The following is a 21,945-nucleotide window of genomic DNA, read 5'->3' on the forward strand; positions in this document are numbered from 1 at the left end:
TTGGCATCAGAACCAGGATTTGAACTGAATAGGCTATGTGCTTTCTCCTATGTCATGCTGCCTAAGTGATGCAGGGTGGCAACTCTTCAGTCAGTCTACCAATAAACATATATGCTGTGCTAAGTGTTGGGGATACAAATAAGAAAAAAGAAAGACAGACCCTGCCCTCAAGGAGCTTATAATCTAACAAGGGAAGATAACAAGGAAAAGAAATTTGAAAAGGATGGGGGCCTAGTGGGGTTCTGTCCAAGGGGTAGAAATGGTGGACAATAAAGAGACAGCTGGCTTGTGAGCACATTGAAATAGAGGCTTAGGGAAGAGTGCTTTGCTTCATCCTGCAGTCCTCTAATCAGAGGGGCCGAGAGAGTACCCAAGCTGGCGCAGTCTCCAAGGATGATGAGTTTCTTGGTGAAGAGTTTTCCAGGGATTATGACACTGGTGGAGTCCACTCCAAAGAGTTCAGCTAGTAGGAAAAGAAGAGTAACTTCTATGTAGTCTTAGAGTTTTCTGAGGCCACTGAGAATTTAGGAGACTTCTCCAAAGTATCATAGACAGAACTTGAATCAGCTTTCCTGACTCTGTTTCTAATTTTCTTTCTATCATATCCCACTGCTGAGACCTGCATTGTACCACTTCCCCTTCAATCAAGGTGGGCTTTTCAGGGGCTGAGGCTATATCCTGGACTGGAAGGGAGAAGAAAGTCCATTAGTAGAAAGCCCTCTTGTAAGAAGTTCACTATCATTGCTTCCTTGTTGAAGGCCAAATGTTTCAATAAAGGATGAGTGCAATATTGATTCTCTCCAGCAGATGGAAGATATGTGCCAGCCTTCTGTGCCAGCCAGCTGGTGATACAGTGGAGGTCAACTGTGGTGGTCTTTGTAACCTAGGATAGCCACCCTATTGCCCCGAGTCACAATGTGCTGTTAACAACATTGATCATACTTCCCCTGGCAAGGAGAAAGACTGGCCATTAATAGGAAGAACAATCAGAAATGACATGCATTTGAAGGAGGGGAGAAGGACATTTGAAAAACTACAAAGCATTTTCCTGTGCATCATTTCATCCCCACAACTAACTTTTCAGGCACCTGGCATTATTCCTTTGTTCTAAATATCGGGCAATGGGCACAGAGCACTCAGGTGATTTGTCAAAGGTCATTCGTGCATTAAATTAATGACCAAGTAGAGACTAGAACCTACCTTTCTGTTAGACTTGGAGACATCTGATTTCGATTCACTGACAAAATTCAACAAACATTTATTAGGCATATTTTATGTTTCAGGAACCATGCTATGAACTGTGGAACTTATATTTTACTTGAGGAGTGTGTGTGGGAGGGGGATATCACATATACAGAAATAAATAAAAAGATAAGTACCTGGGCAGCTAGGTAGTACAGTGGATAGAGTGCTGGGCATGGAGGAGGCAGAAAGACCTGAGTTCAAATCCAGCCTCAGACAATTATTAGCAGTGTGACCCTGGGCAAGTCACTTAACCCTGTTTGCCTCAGTTTCCTCATCTGTAAAATGGGCCGGAGAAGAAAATGGCAAACCACTCCAGTATTTTTGCCAAGAAAATCCCCAAAAAAGGGATCATGAAGAGACAATCACAAGTGGAAAAAAAACCTAAACAACAACAAAGAGTATGACAGGTGCAAAGAGAGATCCAGATAAAAGACTCTGGGAAGACCAAAAGAAAGGGAGAAGACATGGCTAGTGATGCCCAGGGAAGATTTTATGAAGAAGGTGGTACCTGAGAAGTAGCATTTTGAAAGGATAAAAAGGGGGCAGCTAGTTGGTGGTGTGGATAGAACATCGGCCCTGGAGTCAGGAGGACCTGAGTTCAAATTCAGCCTCAGACACTAACTAGCTATATGACCCTGGACAAGTCACTCAATCCTGATTGCCTCAAAAAGAAAAGTAAAAGAAAGAAAGAAAGAAAGAAAGAAACAAAGAAAGAAAAAAAGGAGAAAAGGACTCTGGAAGTAAGAGGTAAGGAAACAGGCAAACATGTAGACACAAGGCATGACATAATGAGTTCAAAGAACAGTTGGTGGGGCTAGAATAAAGAATATGTATAGTATTGGGAAATAAGGCTGCTAAAGAAAGTTGGAACTATAGCATCACAAATTTAGAGTCAGAAGGAAACTTCAGGGTCATAGAGTCTAATCTCATCCTTTTGTAGGTAAGTTAACTGAGGACCAAAAAGTTAAAGGGACTTGCCCGGTATTATACAGCCATTAAGTGTCAGAGGGAAAGTTCAAACACCAGCCTTCCAGGCGCCATGTTGAGTGCTTTACCTTACTGTACTTCCTCTGGTCCTCAATGCCTGGGTAAATGTTTGTGTTTTATCCTATAGGCAATAGAGAACCATTACAGGTTTTAGACAGGAAAATACATGGTCAAACTTATGTTTTGGCATGATTATTTTTGTAGCCTTGTGAAGGCAGGATGAGAGAAGGAAGAAAAAAGAGATAGTGAGACTACTATAATAGGTCAATTAAGTTTCTATAATAGGTCAATTAAGAAGTGATGAGGACCTGAACTTAGACTGTAACTAAAGAGACTGAGAGTGCAGACTAGGCTTGTCAGAACTTGGCAGCAGATTGCATTGGGTGGTGGGTACGGGAAACTGAAGAGTCAAAGATGGTGCCTGGATTTTGAGCCTGGGTGACTGACTGGGAAGCATAAGTAGAAATATGGAAGTTAGGAAGAAGGGCAGTAAGAGAAGGTGGGGAAATGAATTCCATTTGGAATGTGCTGAGTTTGAGATATTTGCAAGATGTCACGAATTGATATTTCAGCAAACATTTAGAGATGCAGAGCTGGAGTTTAGAGAATGACTAGAGCTGGATAGATGTACATTTGTTATTTATTTGTGCAGGGTTGATAATGGGACCATTGGGAACTGATGAGATCACCAAGAAAGAGCTCAGCAGTCAGTTAGACGATGCTCAATCAGCTGAAGAGATTGAGAAGCAGCGGTCTGACAGGTACAGGGAAAACCAGGATAAAGCATTGATATGGAAATCAAATAATGTGACGGTATCCAGGGAGACCAGGTTATCAATAGTACAGTTTTGCAAGAAAGTTCAAGGAAGGTTATGAGTGAGAAAAGGCTATTTGATTGTGCAATTTATAGGTTATCTGTGCCTTTGAGTGAGTACTCTCAGTAGAGTGGTGTGGGTGGAAGCCAGATTTCAAATAGGGGAAAATGAATGGGTGGTGAGAAAGCTGAGGCAGCTAGTATAGATAACTCTAAGTTCAGCGATGAATAGGAGGAGAGATGTATAAGAAGACAGCATACATAAGAAGATACGATAGGATCAAGAAAAAATTTTTAAGAGAAAAACTTGAGCATGTTTGTAGCATCAGAGAAGAAGCCAATTGATAAGGAGAAATTAAAGATGAGAGAGAGAAAAAGAATGTTTGCGGGACCAAGCTCCCGAAGGAGGAGAGAGGGAATTGAATCAAGGGAACAAGTGGAGAGATTGGTGGAGAGTTGGATGGAGATAAAGAGACATTTTAGGGTACTGAGGGGATAAAGTGAAGGAGCTGATGATAGATGGGTGCAATCTCCCTAATAAATTATGTTATTTGCTAAGGGAGGGAATGTTGGGAGTGCAGTCTGAGGTTTGAGTAAAGGACAAAATTTGGAGCATCATTTGTGGAGGATGTAAATTGGTAAAATTGGTGAAAAAATGGATTTGAAGTGCCATGATGAGGACTCAGTTGAGGTTGGATAACAAGAAGTTTTCACAGTCAGCATGGTTGTATTCAATGACTTCAGAGTAAAAAATGAGATGGTTGAGTGACTGAATGAAGTTTGAGGATCAATGAGGCATTAGCAATGGGAAAACAAGTGAATGAGGAATTCAGACAAGAGTGGAGGGCAGTATAGCTGTCAAGGAGCTCTGTAAACTTAGATAAGCCCTATGTTTGTTTTTTTTTCTGGGATTTGAAACCAGGTTTTATGACTCTAAATCTTTCCATCATACCATGCCATCTCACCTAAGCTAAAATGCACATTCAAGTGGAAGTAGTATATATTTTCCATAATTGTATTTTATAAACTGGCAGATTACTTATGGATTAATAATTGGTGCTAACATAGTATAGACATTGTATTTTATCCTCACAACAATCTTTATAAGTAGAAAGCAAAGGTATTATTATTGTCATTTTACAGATGCAGTAGAAAGAGCTCCTAGTTTGGAGTTGGAAGACTTGAGTTCAAATCCTGCTTTTAATACTTGCTACTTGGGTGACTTTGGTCAAGCTCTTTAATATCTCCGGGACTCAGTTTCCTCAACTCTAAAATGGAGGGGCTGGGGGGCAGAGCCAAGATGGCGGCTGGTAAGCAGGGACTAGTGTGAGCTCCATACCGAGTCCCTCCAAAAACCTATAAAAAATGGCTCTGGACCAATTCTAGAATGGCAGGACCCACAGAACAGCAGAGGGAAGCAGGGCTCCAGCCCAGGACAACCTGGATGGTCTCTGGGTGAGGTCTATCCCACATGGATCTGGGAGCTGGGAGCTGGGAACGGAGTGGAGCAGAGCCCAGCCTGAGCGGCGTGGAACAACCAAACTTGGAGTCGGGCGGATGGGGCCCCTAGTGCCCTGAATATGTGAGCTGTGGCAGTTACCAGACTCCTCAACCCACAAACACCAAAGACTGTGGAGAAGGTTAGTGGGAAAAGCTGCGGGAGTGGAAGGAGTTTGAGGTTTGGCTTCCAGCCCCGGGGGCAGCGGAGGTGGGGCAGCTACAGCTGCTGCTGCTTCTGGCCCCAGGCCCACCTGGTGGGAGGAATTAAGTGGCGGATCAGAGCAGGAGTGCACAGCCTGCCGAAGATCTAAGCCCAGCCCGGGCTGGGGGTTCTTGGGGAAGGAGTAGTGCTGGTGTGACAGAGCTGGCACCTCCCCCCCAAACGTGGAACACAGAACTCGTTAGTCTACAAGCAGTCATACCCCACTGAAAAACTCAAGGGTCAAGTTAGTTGGTTGGGAATATGGCCAGGCAGCGAAAGCACACCCAGATTCAGTCTCAGACTTTGGATTCTTTCTTTGGTGACAAAGAAGACCAAAACATACAGCCTAAAGAAGACAACAAAGTCATAGAGCCTACAACAAAAGCCTCCAAGAAAAACATGAACTGGTCCCAGGCCATGGAAGAGCTCAAAAAGGATTTGGAAAAGCAAGTTAGAGAAGTAGAGGAAAAATTGGGAAGAGAAATGAGAAGGATGCAAGAAAACCATGAAAAACAAGTCAATGACTTGCTAAAGGAGACCCAAAAAAATACTGAAAAATACACTGAGGAAAACAACACCTTAAAAAATAGATTAACTCAAATGGCAAAAGAGCTCCAAAAAGCCAATGAGGAGAAGAATGCCTTGAAAGGCAGAATTAGCCAAATGGAAAAGGAGGTCCAAAAGACCACTGAAGAAAATACTACTTTAAAAATTAGATTGGAGCAAGTGGAAGCTAGTGACTTTATGAGAAATCAGGATATTATAAAACAGAACCAAAGGAATGAAAAAATGGAAGACAATGTGAAATATCTCCTTGGAAAAACCACTGACCTGGAAAATAGATCCAGGAGAGATAATTTAAAAATTATTGGACTACCTGAAAGCCATGATCAAAAAAAGAGCCTAGATACCATCTTTCAAGAAATTATCAAGAAGAACTGCCCTGATATTCTAGAGCCACAGGGCAAAATAGAAATTGAAAGAATCCATCGATCGCCTCCTCAAATAGATGCCAAAAAGAAATCTCCTAGGAATATTGTCGCCAAATTCCAGAGCTCCCAGATCAAGGAGAAAATACTGCAAGCAGCCAGAAAGAAACAATTTGAGTATTGTGGAAACATAATCAGAATAACCAAAGATCTGGCAGCTTCTACATTAAGAGATCGAAGGGCTTGGAATGCGATATTCCGGAGGTCAATGGAGCTAGGATTAAAACCTAGAATCACCTACCCAGCAAAACTGAGTATCATGCTCCAAGGCAAAATATGGATTTTCAATAAAATAGAGGACTTTCAAGTTTTCTCAGTGAAAAGACCAGAACTGAATAGAAAATTTGACTCTCAAACACAAGAATCAAGAGAAGCATGAAAAGGTAATCAAGAAACAGAAATTGCAAGGGACTTACTAAAGTTGAACTGTTTTGTTTACATTCCTACATGGAAAGATGACGTGTATGATTCATGAGACCCCAGTATTAGGGTAGCTGAAGGGAATATGCATATATATGTTTATGTATATATATATAAGTGAATGTGTATGTATGTATATATCTATGTGTATATGTATGTATGTGTATGTATGTATATATATGTGTGTGTATATATATATGTATGTATGTATGTAAAAGAGAGAGAGCAGACACAGGGTGAGTTGAAGATGAAGGGAAGGTATCTAAAAGAAATAAAAGGAAATTAAGGGATGAGAGGGCAACGTACTGAGAGAGGGAGATAGGGAGAGATAGAATGGGGTGGATTATCTCGCATAAAGGTGGCAAGAGGAAGCAGTTCTGTGGGAGGAGGGGAGAGGGCAGGTGAGGGAAGAATGAGTGAACCTTGCTCTCATCAGATTTGGCCTGAGGAGGGAATACCATACATACTCAGTTGGGTATCTTACCCCACAGGAAAGAAGAGGGAGGAAGATAAAAAAAAATAAAATAAAAGGGGGGGATGATGGAGGCGAGGGCAGATGGGGGTGGAGGTAATCAAAACAAGCACTTTGGAAAGGGGACAGGGTCAAGGGAGAAAATTCAATAAAGCGGGATGGGTTGGGAAGGAGCAAAATGTAGTTAGTCTTACACAACATGAGTATTGTGGAAGGGTTATACATAATGATATACATGTGGCCTAGGTTGAATTGCTCAACTTCTTAGGGAGGGTGGGTGGGAAGGGAAGAGGGGAGAGAATTTGGAACTCAAAGTTTTAAAAACAGATGTTCAAAAACAAAAAAAAAAGTTCTTGGATGCAACCAAAAAATAAGATACACAGGCAATGGGGCCTAGAAATTTATCTTGCCCTACAAGAAAGGAAGGGAAAAGGGGATGAGAGGGGAGGGCGGCGATAGAGGGGAGGGCTGACTGGGGAACAGGGCAACCAGAATATATGCCATCTTGGAGTGGGGGGGGAGGGTAGAAATGGGGAGAAAATTTGTAATTCAAACTGTTGTGAAAATCAATGCTGAAAACTAAATATGTTAAATAAATAAATTTAAATTAAAAAAAATAAAATGGAGGGGCTGAACTAGATGACCTCTGAAGTCCTTTCTAGCCCTAAATATGACGAAACTATAGCCAACGGGAGCTAAGTGAGCTAGAAAGTGTCAGAGCCAGGATTTGAGGTCAAATATTCTCTACTAGAATGCATTTGGAGTCAGAAAAAAAGGAGAAAAGCGACCCACCAAAACACCTGGGAGGTTCTGGATTTGAGGTCAGAGCACCTGAGTTTGAGTTCTGGTCCTGCCATGTTTTAATTGTGTGACTTTGGACAAATCATTAAACGTCATCATCACTCAACTTCGTCATCAGCAAAAGGATGGGGAGTGGTCTAGGTCACTGTTGTCAAACTCAAACAGAAAGAGATCCCTGTGGGTAGCAAATTATTTTAGAAAACCATAAATTACCATTATCTATGTCATGTTGTACTTTTGTTATTTATTAAACACTTGCCTAAATATACTTCAATGTGGTTGGTCTCAAAGGAGGGACCACAGACACCTATGGCCTAGGTGACATCTAATGTCTTTTCCAGTTCTAAATCAATGATTCTATGAAGAATAACAATATAAAGAATAAGAATGTAGGGGAAAAAGAGACCCATGATTTATTAGGTAGCAAATAACATCCTACCAAACTCTGAACTCCAGGTGGAATGTGAGGAATGATGCAGAGACAAATGACACATAATATTGCCTGTGGCTGAGTCATTGGATGACAGAGCCTTCCAGAAGGAAATCCAGGACCTGCACAGATTCAAGATCCTGCTGCCTTCATTTTCTGGTGCTGAGCTCCAAGCACTTCTTAAAGGAAAAGCAAAAATGAGACACTAACTTTTTTTTTCTCTTAGTGGATGCTGTTCCACAACTTTTTTCTGTTCAGACTAAGCCATATTGTACCTGAGGTCCTGGGAGACTTGGCCTCATTTAAACCCTTCCTCTGCTTCTGCATTTTCTAAAGCCTTTTTGTACATGCTGGGAAACCCCAGAGTTAAATGTCCCATCTCCGAAGTCAGGGACTGTTCCATCCAAATAAAATCCCTGATGAAAAGCCTCTTCTGACAGTTACCTCAGGGTCCCTCTGGTGGCTGTGAGTACCCAGAGCCAAAAGCTTCTCTTTCATGTAGAATATAAGGACGGAGTTTATATGCATAGGGGCTGAAGGACAGGGTACTCAGAAGACAGAAGATATTTCCCTTCTAAAACTATAAGTACAGACCAGGAAATCTGCCACTGTAAGGAAGAGCCAGTTAAAGGGTGAAAACAAGGACATGAACCCCCTCGACCATGGTAACCAATGGATTCAGATCTGAATCCCCAATCAAAGAGTGCGGAACACAGTACTGAAACACCCCTGAGCGCTCACATTTCTGGAACAGTTACAAAAATGCAACAGCCTTTGTGAGTAGAGAAAGGTTAAGATCCCTGTGGATTGTTAAGTAGGTTAGTGCAAACCAAGTGGGAGCTGTGATCCTCACTCAGGAGCACCCCCTCCCTTCTCCTCCCTGGCTTTCTTTTAGCCTAATTCACGAGTCAGATTACCAAGGTGCCATGGCGAGAGGGACCATAGAAATACAGAAATGAATGGATGGAATCAGACACTAGAGTGTCCCAAATAGATGGAGGATCTGATTAGAGACTTGGGCTTTGTGGCACACACATTGGCCTGAGGTTTCATTAACCGCTCTGACACTCTGTGGAAATGAGAATGGCTGCATAACTGTGAAATGAGGTGCTTTTGGTGATGGTTTTTTGTGGCAGTGCAGAGGACATAAGAAAACATAAGGCTCTGGGGTGGGCACAGAATCCAACAGCCATGGGGCTTAAAAAAGCATGGTGTCATGATTTTCCATGAAAAGAGCTGGGGAGAGACAGAGAAGAGAGGAGAGGAGAAGGAGGAGAGGGATATAAAGAGAGGAGAAGAAAAGAGAAGAGAGGAAAAGAGGAGGTGAGGAGGAGAGAGGAGAGGAGGAGAAGAGGGGAGAGGAAAAGAGATGAGAGGGATATAAAGGAAGGAGAATAAAAGAGAAGAGAGAGGAGAAGAGGAGGTGAGGAGGAGAGAGGAGTGGAGGAGAAGAGGGATATAAAGAGAGGAGAAGAAAAAAGAGGAGAGAGGAGAAAAGGAGGAGAGGGGAGAGGAGGAAAAGAGGAGAGAAGAGAAGAGAGGAGAGAAGAGAAGGGAAGAAGAAAGGAGATGAGAAAGGAGAGGAGGAGAAGAGAAGGGAGGAGAAGAAAGGAAAGGAGAGAAGAGAGGAGGGAGGAGAGGAAAAAAGAAGAGAGAAGAGGAGAGGGGAAGGGAGGAGAGAAGAGGTCCAAACAAAAATCTCTCCCCACCAGAGTGACAGTGAAAACTACAACTCGTAAGAAATAAAGAGTTACAAAAAAGTAGTGAGTTTCCAACCCCGGGGGAATAGCACAGGCAGGCAGTGTTCTCTGTTCTGGGGAAACAGGCAGAAGAAGCAAACTGGTCAGACAACTTCTGCCAGTGGAAGGAATGGTGATTAGGACAAATTTTTAAAAAGCCACTTCACCCCTTGGGCTTCAGCGTCCTTATCTGCAAAACAAAGGTGGAGGGGGGAGAGGCGGCGAATTAGGGGAGAGGGAGAAAGGAAGTTGAGTTCTTAGGTCGTTTCCAGCTCATGTATTATTCTAAGCACCAGCCTCCGGGCAGTCTGCAAAAATTCATGAGCTGCAATACATGGAAGTAGCCAGCAGAGGTCAGACATGCTCTTTGTTTTAGAATATCAAAAGGCATGATTCCATACATTGCAGGCATCCTTAATGCCAGTCTTTTCGAATGTGGCTAAACAGCAAAGTGTCTGTAAATTCTCTTGGAGCATTTAAGCTTTATTTTTAAAAGGTGATTAAATCAGTGGACACAGAAAAGGCTCCCTATCTGCTTAGCTTCAGTACTGTCAATTGATTTTTACTCCAAAACAGCATACTTTTTTTCCTTTTCCTCCCTCCCTCCCTTTCTTCCTCCCTGCTTGTATTCCTTCCTTCCTCCCTTCCTCCCTTCCTTCCTTCCTCCCTCCCTCCCTTCCTCCCTTCCTTCCTCCCTCCCTCCCTCCCTCCCTTCCTCCCTCCCTCCCTTCCTTCCTCCCTCCCTCCCTCCCTTTCTTCCTCCCTACTTGTATTCCTTCCTTCCTTCCTCCCTCCCTCCCTTCCTCCCTCCCTCCCTTCCTCCCTCCCTCCCTTCCTCCCTCCCTTCCTTCCTTCCTTCTTTCCTTCTTTCCTTCCTTCCTCCCTCCCTCCCTTCCTTCCTCCCTCCCTCCCTCCCTTTCTTCCTCCCTGCTTGTATCCCTTCCTTCCTCCCTCCCTTTCTTCCTCCCTGCTTGTATCCCTTTCTTCCTCCCTTCCTCCCTCCCTCCCTCCCTTCCTCCCTCCCTTCCTTCCTTCCTTCCTTCCTCCCTCCCTCCCTCCCTTTCTTCCTCCCTGCTTGTATTCCTTCCTTCCTCCCTTCCTCCCTCCCTTCCTTCCTCCCTTCCTTCCTTCCTTCCTTCCTTCCTTCCTTCCTTCCTCCCTTCCTTCCTCCCTCCCTCCCTTTCTTCCTCCCTGCTTGTATTTCTTCCTTCCTTCCTTCCTTCTTTCCTTCCTTCCTCCCTCCCTCCCTTCCTCCCTTCCTTCCTTCCTCCTTTCCTCCCTCCCTCCCTTTCTTCCTCCCTGCTTGTATTCCTTCCTCCCTCCCTTCTTTCCTTCCTTCCTTCTTTCCTTCCTTCCTTCTTTCCTTCCTTCCTACTTTCCTTCCTTCCTTCCTTCCTTCCTTCCTTCCTTCCTTCCTTCCTTCCTACTTTCCTTCCTTCCTTCCTTCCTTCCTTCCTTCCTTCCTTCCTTCCTTCCTTCCTTCCTTCCTTCTTTCCTTCCTTCCTCCCTCCCTCCCTTCCTCCTTCCTTCCTTCCTCCTTTCCTCCCTCCCTCCCTTTCTTCCTCCCTGCTTGTATTCCTTCCTCCCTCCCTTCTTTCCTTCCTTCCTTCCTTCCTTCCTTCCTTCCTTCCTTCCTTCCTTCCTTCCTTCTTTCCTTCCTCCCTCCCTCCCTCCCTCCCTTCCTTCCTTCCTTCCTTCCTTCCTTCCTTCCTTCCTTCCTCCCTCCCTCCCTTTCTTCCTCCCTGCTTGTATTCCTTCCTCCCTCCCTCCCTCCCTTCCTCCCTTCTTTCCTTCCTTCCTTCTTTCCTTCCTTCCTTCCTTCCTTCCTTCCTTCCTTCCTTCCTTCCTTCCTTCCTTCCTTCCTTCCTTCCTTCCTTCCTCCCTCTCTCCCTTCCTCCCTCCCTTCCTTCCTTCCTTCCTTCCTTCCTTCCTTCCTTCCTTCATTCCTTCTTTCTTTCCTTCCTTCCTTCACTCCTTCCTGACCATCCTGTTTACCCTTTGCTGGATGCTTTCTACCTTACCCATGTCTTTCCTATAATTGATAATAATGACTAACGAACATATCATTATAAGGTTTGCAAGCCATTGTGATCTCATTTGGTCCTCACAACAAATCTCTGAGGTAGGTAATATTATTAGCCTCATTTTACAGATTAAGAAACTGCAGCTAGGAGGAGTTAAGTCACTTGCCCAGGGTCACACAGCTGACAAGTGTGGTCCTTAGAACTGAGCCTAATTCTCTAGATGGGCTGTGACCAAATCAGAATACAGTGGGACTTAGTCCTAGCTGCCTCCCTAGTCCTCGACACCTAGGCCTCTCACTGCAGCACAAGAGTCCATTAGGTTTCTTTTTCTTCCTTCTGTGTCACATTTTTTAACTCATTGAGCTTCGGTTCACTAAAACCCAATTCTCTTTTTGTTTCAGATGAACAACATCTAGCCATGTTTATCCCATCTTGTACTTGGAAGTAGGTAGTCATTTATGTGCCTGAGAAAGGAGCTATGAGACTATGGGGATAGAAGGGAGTGGGCACAATCTCTAGTCCTTATAATCCTGGGCCTCACATGTCCATGGGTGGGCATTGTAGAATCATGACAGCTAGTTCTCATGGGATGTGTTCAGTTTGTTAAATTATGGTCCTATGAACAAAGACTTTAACTGATGGGAATATAACCACTGTCTGATTTTTATCTGTCAGGGTACTGGGTGGGTGTGAGGAATTGGAGAGCTTTTTTGGGAAACTATTTTGTAAGGTTTTCAGATATTTTATCTGTACGTCATTGCAGTCCCATTCTTCTTCTATTCTCCAGATAATATGTAACACTGCTTTATTGAAAAGCTTATTAGGGCTGGGTTGATTTAAAAGTCACCTTTAGCATGGTAGAATTTCAGTCTTGTTCCTATGTTCTTGGTGATCCATCATTGCCAAAACCCTTGGGTATTCTCCATGCCTAAGACCTCCGGCAGCACACAGCTCAGCCCAGCACACAACCCTTACTCATGGAAACATAATACTGAGGGGAACACAGACTCAAAGCACCAGACATCCACATCCACATTGCTCTGCCATAAGATCTTTGGCTCTTGCCCCTTCCAAGCTCTGTGACTACAACATATTGGGCCAACAAATGCCGGCCCAGGGACTCTAGCTCTTTTGTCTTTTAGCTGCTGCCTGTAGGTGATCTTAGAGGGCGAGAGATGCTAGTGGTAATGCTGGTGTCCTTACTTATCTTTTTCTGCCCTTTATCACTTGATTGACCTGTCTCCTCAGTGGTGGCAACATTTTCCAAATAATTTGGAGGCTACATGCCTCAGACTTATTCGACAATAGTTACTGGGGTCCTATTTATTGCCCTTTTAAATGTTAAGACAATAATTTGCTCACAAAATTACTTGGAAATTGCCTCATCAATCAACTAGTTAGTGATACATATTTAAAAGACTTTATAATTAGTAGAGTTCTTCTAATGGGCATAGATTGGCCTCCAGCTTCAAGGGAAATCTTTCAGTACACAGTGATTGGCACTTTTCTAGAGAAGCTTAGAGTGTTTGGACATGTCGCATGAGATTCTTCCTCCAGTTTCAAGAATGAAGCTACTGGCAAAACTCTGGCCCATTTCAGTGACAGCTTTAGCTAGATGTAAAACAAATGAGGCGTGTGGTTTGGATTTGTAAAGGATTTAGCACAGTGCCTGGCACATAGTAGGTGCTTAATATATGCTTATTCCCTTCCCTTCCATCTTGAATAGCATTCCCTCCTGTCTGACTGTGACCATTAGAGATGTTTCTTTCATTTGTAAAGGGCCCCTGAAAAACTGGAAAGACTTCTATTGGTATGTGCGAATATACAGTTATCTCTGCTACATCACAGAGTTTAGGGGCGCAATGCCCCTGCAATCTGGAAAATCCACGTAAATTTTTTTTGGCCCTCCCTTTGTACAAGAGCAGGTCTGAGTTTTTTCTTTTTCTTTTAAGGGGTGTTTACAGTACCTTATTGCAAAATTTAGGTCAAGTATTTGGACTTAGCCTCAGGGTCATCTGCTGATCTTCATGGGTCATCTGCTGATCTTCACGTGTTATCTGCGGTTTTTGCAAGACTACCCCCCCCCCCCCCGCCCCTGCCAAATTCCCGTTTAATTTCTTATGACAACCTGTGATTTAGACATATTAAAACCGTGACGGAGAAAGTTGTGAAGTGAAATGGATAAGTATGTTTGAATATACAGGGAATCTTTGGTGACAGGGTGAGGATAGGACGCTAAATTCAGGTGTGGTGTATTTCTTCCTCAAAAATGAAAATGATACTTTTAATTGCTTTGCATTTTTAGCAGCCTGGAAGTTACCAGAATGTAACCTTTTCAGAAGAAAAATTTGTTGAACAAGACTTAAAAAAACTTCGTTCAAGAGAGGAGAGTGTCTGGAGCAGTATCCCACAGCCTACTGATGAAATTGTTATATGGTTACCAGAGAGGCAGCCTGGTATGGCAGCTGTTCTTAGATGGAAGAAACCTAGGTTCAAGCTCTGCCCCTGACATATGCTGGTGTGGGACAAGTCACCTAAGCTTTCTGGGCTTCCAGACAACCCTTGGATGTGCCTCATACAAATGAAATCAAAGGTCCATCCTCCTCTTATGTCCTACCCCTTAATCTCCCTTCCCTACCTCCCATGCCCAATGGTCATGGAAACATAGTGATTACATTGCTAGACTCAGAGTCAGAAAAATCTGAATCCTGCCTCAGTCCCTTATGAACTGCACCACACTGGGCGAGTCACTTAAAGTTTCTGAACCTCAGTTTTCTCATCTGTAGAATGAGATGGTTGGATTTGACGGCCTCCAAGGCTCCCCCAGCTCAGAAGCTCTGATTCCAGGATCTTATGATTCTACAGAAGAATGTAGAAGTACTGATGTTCTAGGAGGAAAAAGGTGGACTAGGCTAGCTCCAGTGTCATCTTAAGAGCTAGGAGTCTATGATTCTAATTCATCCATGGGTGCACATGCATTGAGTGCTGCAAAAAAGTTCTGGTTCTGGAGTTTAGAGAACCTGAGTTCAAATCCCTGCTCTGCCACTACCAGAGGCATCAGATTTGTAGCTTGCAAGGGTGGGGGTGAGGGGGTGGGAGGAGATTCCAAAATTATCAGATTAAAATGTAATTGGGAAATGTTTGAGGAAACAAAAGTACAATACAACATAGATCGTGTTAATTTGTGGTTTTCTAAGTCAATGAGGGATCCCTTTCTACTTGAGTTTGATAGTACTGCCATTAACTACTGGTATGGGGAGTGAGGATGCTCAGTGTATACAGAGCTGGATGGACCTGGAGTCAGGAAGACCTAAGTTCAAATCCAGCCTTAGACACTAATTATCTCTGTGACCCAGTGCTTAACTTCTGTCTACCTCAGTTTCCTCATCTGTAAAATGGAGATAATAGCACCTACTTCCCAGGGTTGTTGGGGGGATCAGTTGAGATAATGTTTGTAAAGTGCTTTGTGAACTTTAAAGCTATAAATGGTAGCTATTATCATTACTTGTGGTACCTTGGGCAGAGGTGTATCGGATCTCTCTGGAGCTCAATTTCCTCGTCTATAAAATAAAAGTGTGTTGCGCTAGATGAACGCTGAGGTTCTTTCCTTATTAAGTAAGTCTGTGATCCTTATATATCATACACACATGGTGAGGCTTATTTAAAACAGGTGTCCTTTGGATGGGGGTGACTTTGAGCTCCCTAGATGAAAGACATTTTGGTTACCTCTTCATCATCAGAGCGAATGCAAGCCAAGGAGAATGTGGCAGTGAGAGACAGCCCCAGACATTTCAGATGCAACAACTGAGCTGACACTTTGAGCGTATTCTTTTGAAACAGCTGCTAACAAGCAGCGTATTGGACTGACTTATGTTTCTATTTTTTTAATTCCCCTGTGGCCAAGTGATGAAATGGTTTAAGGGCAGATTATACTAAAGAGAAAGAAAAAAATCAAAAGGGATTGGATAATCCACAAATGGAAGAGTCAGCCCCTGAGTCACCTGAAAACTGGCTTCGTGCGAATCCAAGATAGTCTTACTTATTATTACAAATCTGGCCTATCATGGATCACCCTGTATTTACTTAGGTCAATGGTGTCAAATTCAAATGGTAGTGGGGGCCACTAATTTGTACATAAGATTAACTGCAGGCCATATATTGACTTAGTTTTTAAATGTAATGTTATTGCTCTTCAGTCCTTTACAATCCTGTCTAACTCTTTGTGACTCCATTTGGGGTTTTCTTGGCAAAGATCCTGGAGTGGTTTGCTGTTTCCTTCTCCAGCTCATTTTATAGATGAGAATACTGAGGCAAACATGGTTAAGTGACTTGCCCAGGGTCACACAGGTAGTAAGTATCTGAGGTCACATTTGAACTCAGAAGATGAGTCTTCCTGACTCCATGCCTAATCTTCTATTCACTGTGCCACCTACCTATTTATTCTGTAATTACACACACACACACACACACATACACACACACACACATACACACATATATACATACATACATACATATATATATTGACTGTAAGCCTTTTAAGGGCAAGGACTGTTTTATTTTCTTGTCCTTGTATTCCTAGTGTCTAGTATAGTGCCTAGTACATAGTAGGTGTTTAGTAAATGCTTATTAATTGATTTATGGCAGACCTTTAATATTTATAGATGGCTAGTGTACTCTGGTGGCTCCAACAAATCTACTTCCTTCAACGGTTCAATAATGTTGAGTACTCTCCAAGTATTGATCAAGCCTGACACACTTTGACAAGTCCAGATTCTCTGACCATTTATTAATGTAACTGGAGTCCCAAAGACCATTAGGATGATACTTCCTCCTCATTGATAAGAATAATGCCCCATGCCTGTGTGAGGGCATTGCTGGAGTAGGGCAAAGTTGATCAGAGTAGGAGAGAGGAAAACTCTTGTGGTCTCTTTAAATTCTCTTTGAGTCTCTCTCTCTCTCTCTCTCTCTCTCTCTCTCCTCTCTCTCTCTCTCTCTGTCTCTCTGTCTCTCTCTCTCTCTCTGTCTCTCTGTCTCTCTCTCTCTCTCTGCCTCTCCGTCTCTCTGTCTCTCTTTCTCTGTCTCTCTCTTTGTTTCTCTCCCTATCTCTCTGTCTCTCTATCTCTCTCCCTTCTTTCTCTTCTCTTATTTTCTCTTCTCTCTCTCTGTCTCAGGACTCTTCAGCTTTGTCAGGCTATATTGGCTTCCAGCTCTGAGAAAGAAGATAGATGGTGCCAACCCTACTTCAGATTGCTGGACAGAGAATATGACTCTGGGAAGAAGCCAATGTGAGAGGAGCTAGTAGTCTCCACCATGGTGCTATCCCCAGCTTACCGCATTAGAGCCTTTGGGGGAATTTCCCCTTAGGTGAGATCTGGAACTCTCTCTTGCTTGAGTTGAGTTATCTCACTCCTAATGGGAGAGCTCCTTCACCCTTTATTATCTGGTATATATTCTCCTATACATATTTCTCTGATTTCTGTTTTGCTATTAACTTGGATAAATGGTATTCTTTGCTGACTGCTATGTGTTTCTGCATTGTAGGCCTGGTCTTTGGTGGGAAGGAAGTCAAACTGTGGATCTAGACATTGAGATCCTCCTTTCCCTCTTAATGAACCACAACCAGAAGTTTAGCTTGAACCTGAAAACCACATCCCTGGACTAATAATATTGAAGAGGACAGACAGATATAATTCTAGCTTGGAACCCCCTCTCTCTGTGGGGAGCAGAATGTCCAAGTTTCTGGTCCCAACCTCCTGCTCCTCCTCCTGGCAGGAAATAAGATCTTCCTTGGAGAAAGATGGCAGAAGAAGGGTCTAGAGATGACTATTCTGCTTCCATTTGAACCACACAAGGACACCCCCATGTGACGTGTGGGGGACAGTCCTTGCTATATTAAGTTTGCTATTAAATCATCTGCTCTATGCTGGCCACAGAGAGAAATAAAAGGCTTAGATAAGACATCTCAAGGTTTTCTGCTCTTCATCACCAGACTCAGTCACAGAAAACACCCACTAAGCCTTTGACTAATTATCCAGATGAAACTTGTCCATTAAAAACCAAAACAAAACCCAAAACTGTCTCGGAAGAAAGAAACCAGGAGAGGGGCTCTTCCTAACTCTAAATGGTCCCAATCTCAACTTTTGCTGAACATTAATCATCCAATCAAAAAAAAAATTTCTTGAGCACCTCTTAGATGCAAGATACAGCATAAGATATTGTGTGGAATGTAAGACTCCAAAGATGGGATCTACTCCCCCAAAGACCTTACAACCTAATTCATAAGATAAGATACATAAATTTAAAAGGGGCTGATGATCCAAGGCAGAATTGCTCAGTACAAGTAGCTGAACTAACTGCACTTCCTTTTCTGTCAGGGTTACTAGACCGTTCAGAGAGCAGAAAGCCATAGACAAACTTAGATTTCAGTAAGGCGTTGTTGTAGACTCAGCTCTAAAGCTAAGCTCCCCCTTAGTTCAGATTTGAAATTGGGACATAATGAAGCACATTTAATGGAGGAGGAGGTTTGCTTTGCCCTAACTCAAGGAAGGATACAATGGCACTTAGTTTTTCTGCCTGTGACTCCCTTCATCTTCATCTATAAACGCATCTGATCAATAACATCATCAGGGTATGGAGACTCCTGTGATCTCGGGCACCCAATGCCTATGAGAACCCAGAACTCCATGTAACTTGGACCTTTTATGTCCCTAGACAAGGAAATTTCATCATGTAAGGTGAGGACAAGTGGATTGCTTGGGAGAAGGAAGCTGTATCAGGAAACTGCTGGTTCTATCATAAGCATCTTAGCAAAGTCTCATAATGGGGCAGCTATGGGTGGATAAAGCACTGGCCCTGGAATCAGGAAGATCTGAATTCAAATCTGGCCTCAGATATGACTCAGGGCAAGTCACCTAATGCTTATTGCCTCCCCATTCCCCCAAAAAGTCTCATAATAATAATAGTATGCATTTCTATAGAGTTTTAAGATTTGCTAAATGCTATCTCATTTGACCCTCACAACAGGTCTGGGAGGGAGGTGTTATTATTATCATCCCCATTATTATCCCCTGAGGCAAACAGAGGTTAGGTGACTTACTCAGGGTCACACAGTTAGTATCTGTGGCAGAATTTAAATTCAAGTGCTTCTGACTTTAAGTCAAGTGCTACCCAGTAAACCATCTAGCTGCCTCATGCTATACTTGTAGGCAAGATGGAAAGACATGACCTAGGTGAGCATATAATTAGATCTGGAACTGGTTGACTGATTGGACCCATGAAGTTGTCATTAATGAGTTGTGGTAAAACTTGAAAAAAAGTTGTGCTTTACAGATGTGAAGTGTACTCTCATTAAGACAATGGTCCAAGACGATTCTAAAGGACCCAAGATGAAAGGGAACTGACGAACCCTGAACGCAGATTGAAGCATGCTTTTAAATTTTTCTTTATTTTTGTTTGGTTTTTGGTGTGTGCATTTTTTTGCAACATGACTAATATGGAAATACATTTTGGATGACTCCACATGGGTCACTGATGTCATATTGCTTGCCTTCTCAAGAGTGAGGGATATTTAGAAAGGAGGGAGTGAGGGAGGGGGAGAATTTGGAACTCAAAATGTTAAAATAATGTTAAATATAATAGGGAAATATTTAATGAGATAAATAAAATATATTCAGACAAACAAACAAGTATAGTGAAATGTACCAAGATCTGTCTTTGGCTCTGTGTTAGTCAACATTTCTAGAATAATTCCAGACACTCTATGGTCTAACCGCATTAGTCCACATGCTGTTCTGCACACACAACACTCCATCTTCTGACTTTGTGCCTTTACATTGGGTGCCTCCTCCTTCCCTCTGCCTCTGGACTTCCTTGGCTTCCTATAAGACTCACATCAAGTCCCACCTTCTGCATATGGACTTTCTGGGTCTCCACTGCTGCTAGTATCTTCTTTCTGAGATTGCCTTCTGTCTACACTATTTATAGATTGTACGTACATGGTGATTTGTCTTCTCCATCACAATGTGCACTCCTTGGGAGCAGGAATCACTTTTGGCTTTCTTTGTATGCCCGGCACTGACTGATCTGAACACAATGCCTAGCGCAGAGTCAAAACTTAATAAATAACTGTTGATTGACTGTGATAGTATGGTTATTAAATTAGCAGATAATCTGAAACTGGCAGGGATAGTGAATACATTGGATGATAGAATTGGTATCTAAAAACTTCTTGAGCTGTAATGGTGGACCACATCTAATAAGGTGAAATTTAATTGGGATTAATGTGAGGTTCTACATTTTGGTTCATAGAAATTGTCTATATAGATGGTTATAGGATAAAGAAAGTAATTCTCAAAACACTAGATAAAGATGAACTGGTTTTTTTGGGAAATTTAAGAAAAAACTTTCTTTTCCTTTTAATATCCATTTAAAAAAATTTTGAGTTCCAAATTCTCTTCCTCCATCTTGCTCCTCTCCTATCCCTTGAGAAGGAAAGCAATATGATATCAATTATGTATGTGAAGTCATGCAGAACATATTTTCATATTAGCCATGTTGGAAAAAAGTATAAAAATAAGTAAGAAAAATAAAGAAAATGAAAAAAAGTATGCTTTATTCTCCACTAAAGTTCACCACTTCTTTCTCTGGAGGTGGATACCATTTTTCATCATGGAATTATGTTTGGAATTATCTTGGATTATTGTATTAATCAGAACAGTTAAGTCTTTCACAGTTGATCATCATACAATGTTGCTGTTACTGTATACAATGTTCTCCTGGTTCTGCTCATTTCAGTTTGCATCAGTTCATGTAAGTCTTTCCAGGTTTTTCTGAAAGCATCCTGCTTGTCATTTCTTAAGGCACAATAATATTATATCACATCCACATAACATGATTTGTTCATCCATTCCCCAATCGATGGGTATCCCCTTAGTTTCAATTCTTTGCTACCACTAAAAGGGCTGCTATAAATATGAACTGTTATTACTCATTGCTTGCTCCCATGCAAGATTATGATGCTGATGAGCTATGTGGAACATGCTATCTTTTTGACCCTGATTTTCATTATAATAGTAGATAGCATGCATACAACATTTTAGTGTTTACACAACACTGTACAGATCTCATTTGATTTTTGCAACAGCCCTGGGTGATAGGTGCTATCATTATCTCCCCATTTTGCAGATGAAGGAACTGAGGCAGACAAAGGTTAAGTGACCTGCCCAGGGTCACATGGCTAGTATGTGTGTTTAGCATTATTTGAATTTCCATTTTCCTGACTCCAGATCTGTTCCTCCATCCACTGTACAACCTAGCTGCCGATGCTTCTGTGTGGCAAACATACTATAAGCGTTCAACTCCGTTCCACAAACACTTGTGGTAGCTGCAGGTTGGTGTGCCAGTGATTTCTTTTGTAATCTGGCTCATCGTAGCTATGAAGGCATCTGCAGGCCGTTACCAGTCACTGGAATGTGATCATCTGGTGGGTCTCTCTTTTTGGGGTGGAGCAAAGGGAAACAGGGGTGACAGACAAGAGAGACCATGATGACTGATAACAAAGGAAATGACAGGGCATTAGTCTGACAGCAGAACCCAGGCAACAATCAGTCCTTGGAACACAGTGCTTTTTAATGAGGGAAGGTTTCCTCAGAGAGGGTGATTTAAAGCAGGCTAGGGAGCCCTGTGAAAAGCAACAGCTCTGTAAATCAGTAGCTCCTGATGACATACATGGGGGGCTCAGGGGAACCCTGATATGGGCGGCTTCCAGAATGTAGCCAGGGAGAGATTAGAGCTGGGGAGTGGGGGATGGGGAGGGGGATGGGCGATTGACTAAGGTAGGGAAGAGGCACTGGGAAGGGTGGAGCAGCAGGAGAATTTACAGATAAACGACTAAAGCAGAAACACATACAGGTCTAAGACCAGAACGAGAACCAAAGGGTACTGTTGTTTGCACACATGCTGCCATGCTCAGAGCTGGGGTATGGCTGCCACAGAGAGGTGGGCTAATTTTCAGGATGAGAGGCCACTGGGAAGAATTTCCAAGAAAGCATTGGATCAAGACTGCTCTCCCTATGCACTGGAAAATGGAGGTTACCCTGTAGGTCCAAATGCTGATTACCCTGTAGACTGCCTTGGCAAATACCTGCTCATCTTCTGGGGCAGTGGCGTTCCAGAAAGAGGGTGTCTGCCCCCTACAACAAGTAACTTTGGGTATAGAAAGACTTTGCAGGCCTGGAGTCTATGGAGAAGTGGGACAGTCCCTTCCTTCTCTGAGTAGCCTTGACATGGCTCCCATAGAACCTGGATCAGATAGACAGTGC

General features: G+C 42.8%; 1 pseudogene; it reads left to right on the forward strand.

The window, feature by feature from the left end:
* The window catches only part of LOC118839339, a 158,581-nt pseudogene that overhangs the window by 14,772 nt on the left and 121,864 nt on the right, over window positions 1-21,945 (forward strand).

The sequence above is a fragment of the Trichosurus vulpecula genome, chromosome 1 (assembly GCF_011100635.1).
Source record: "Trichosurus vulpecula isolate mTriVul1 chromosome 1, mTriVul1.pri, whole genome shotgun sequence".
Lineage (NCBI taxonomy): Eukaryota > Metazoa > Chordata > Mammalia > Diprotodontia > Phalangeridae > Trichosurus > Trichosurus vulpecula.